We start from the raw sequence: 2,597 nt of genomic DNA, 5'->3' as shown, positions 1-2,597 counted from the left end.
CCACTCCCCAACCCCCAGCCGCCACCAACTCTCATTTCCGGCCAGCTAGGCCCTCCCAGAGCTCATTGTGCACTCCGTGTTTACACACAAACAGTCGAAGACCAACACAAATAAAAATCCCACGTCTCCCTACACAGCTCCTGCTATACCCAGCCATCTGGTGACTACCTCGCTAGCCAAATCCCCGTTGGGAGCGCCTAAAGCTGCCAGCCCAGGGCGCTAGGGGGAAAAGGAGGAGGCAAGAACCCAATCCCCCGCAAGCATCCAAAGGGCTCAGCGCTGCCAAGGAGGCCAGCCCCGTGCTCTCCAAGGTGCAGAGGGTCCCAAGCTGCCAGACTCAGGGGCCGTGCGTCAGAGGAGGGGAAGGCTCCATGTGCAGGTTGTTGCCAGGAGACTCTCAAGCAACACATGGGTCCTGAGGGAATCAAGACTTCTAGTTCCTCACTCAGCTCCTTACTCAGCTTGTCCCAGGCTCACAGGCACCCATTCTGTTCGAAAGCCAAAGTTAAAAATGGCAAAGATTGTCAGCTCCAGGAATCCCGGGGCACCTATATAGGTGGCTGGAGCAGGTCCTCCATATCCTCGAAGACGTGAAATGCTCTGTGGTCCTCACTGCCAAGTCAGGCCATACCCAAGGATCGTCTCATCCCTTCACTTGAATGGCCATTTGGGGGGAGGGAGGATTTCTACCCCTCATCTCTCAGAGTACCCCGGAGTAGAGAGATCTAAAGGATGAAGGGAGAAGGGCAGGATTGCAAGTGGTAGTGAAGGGATACCTTCTGTGTCTCCAGAAAGACCCTTCCCCACGCAGAGGTTGCAAGAGCCAGCGGTGAGCCTGAGGTTAGTCCGGCGGCTCTCTAAGGAACACCACCTCCACCCTCCTTCCCTTTCTCGGACAGGGGCAGCCCCATGGGTGCACGTGGGAAGAGTTACTGGTCTGTGTGTGTCCGCTCGCGTGTATGCGTGTGTGTGTCTGTTTGTTTGGTGCGTCGCACCCCAGACGCGCCGCCGCGGGGAGTCCCCGGGGACCCTGCAGGGCGCTCCGCTGCCTCGCCTCCCGGAACGCTCGGCATGCTCAGGTTACAGCCTGCGAGGGCGGGTACAGGGGCCCGAACCCCGAGGTTCAAGCTCAGCAGGGGAACCACTGGCACTCGCTCAAATCTCCAGAGGCGGTAGCTTGAAAGGATGGGGAGTGGGTCACAAAAATACTTTTAACAATATCAGGGCTACCAGGAGAGCGGAGCCTAGTCCGCTGATTATTCTGTGGGTCTTTTCAGGTGAGCAAGGAGTTAACCTTGGAAGTTCAGGGATCGTAAAGGTTCTCACCTGGAAGGCCCGTCACCCTGCAGTGCCCGAGGAGGATCCCGCCGAGGCACAGACCCGGGGAAGAAGAGCTCGGGGTCTGGGTGAGCCCCTGGTGCCTCACGGGCGCTGTTGTTGGCCAGACGCCGACAACCAATACGGCCCCGCGCCCCCAAGAGGGGAGGGGAGAGCGAGCAAGCAGCGAGCGCGGAAGAGCTAAGGGGAACAACATTTTTGTAAACGCTCTCCGAGATAATTAAGCTATCAATTACCCGGGTGGGAAATCAGCTGCGCTTCCCACAGCTCCACTGAAGGGCCGACTCCTCCGGGATTCGCGCAGGGAACCAGCAGGCAGCAAGCTGCTGGCGAACTTTTCTGATTAACTTTTCCGTTGGAGCCCCCCACCCACACCCGTCTCCTCTCCTCTCCTTTTTCTTGTCTTTAAGTTATTATTATTAGCCCAGGGAGTGAGCTGCAAGGACAAACCTGCTGTCTGCCTGGAGGTGGGTAGAAAGGGAGGGCGATAACGCGGGTAGAGGGAGGCTCTAAACGTGGAGACCTCGGACTCTGAATCCCAGTTCTCAGGAACCACTCAAGTCTCTCCAGCCCCATTTCACAGATGGCCAAAACTGAGGCCCAGAAAAGGGAAGCGACTTGTCCAAGGTCACTCAGCCCATGCGGAAGCCACGCTTTTGCGGGTTGAGCGATTCCACATGGAGCTACTCCTTTCCGACTCTCATGAAAAATCCATGTGGAAGGGCAGAACCCGCAACTCCGAGGCGAGAGCGAGGGGGCGGTGACGGCGGGTGACCAGTGGCGTTGCCTGGAGGAGAAGTGGGCGGCTCGACCCGAAACTGGCTTAGGATCTGGGATGCTCCGGCCCCTAGCCAGAGCACCTTCAGCGAATGGGGTCTCCGGTGTCCGGGATGTATCAGGCAGAGCTCAAGGTCCGGACTGAGAGGCAGAGGGGCAGGTTCCCACCTCGGGAGGGTTGGCACGCCCCCAGGCTCCCGCCGCGCGCTCTCCAGGACCTCCTCCCCCACGCTCCTTTCCAACCACCTGTGCGACCTCCGGGCCCCTCCTCTACCCTCTGCCAACCCCACTCGGGGCAGCCCCGGGCGGGGATCCCCAGGGCGCCCCCACCCGTCCGGCCTCACGCAGGGGCTCGGGGTTCCTTGGGATCCAGCGTGTGCCGGCGCCCAGCCTTACCCAGGGTGAAGAAGGGCAGCTCGGTGTTGTCCAGATCGTCCTGCACCGCGATGCGCCCCGGCAGCTCGTTACGCACAAAGAGCAGG

At 59.9% G+C, this 2,597-nt stretch overlaps 1 protein-coding gene across 1 annotated transcript in view; it reads right to left on the bottom strand.

The window, feature by feature from the left end:
- ASTN2 (astrotactin 2) overlaps window positions 1-2,597 on the bottom strand; it is a 982,181-nt gene extending 979,584 nt beyond the window's left edge. Inside the window, exon 1 of the mRNA XM_011950063.1 lies at window positions 2,512-2,597. The gene's annotated coding sequence lies outside the window, so the exon portion shown is untranslated. The remainder of the gene's footprint in view (window positions 1-2,511) is intronic.

The sequence above is a fragment of the Colobus angolensis genome, unplaced genomic scaffold (genome assembly GCF_000951035.1).
Source record: "Colobus angolensis palliatus isolate OR3802 unplaced genomic scaffold, Cang.pa_1.0 Scaffold301, whole genome shotgun sequence".
NCBI classification, from domain to species: domain Eukaryota; kingdom Metazoa; phylum Chordata; class Mammalia; order Primates; family Cercopithecidae; genus Colobus; species Colobus angolensis.
Note: the sequence above shows the minus strand (reverse complement) of the source record. Positions and strands in the feature narration are given on the sequence as shown.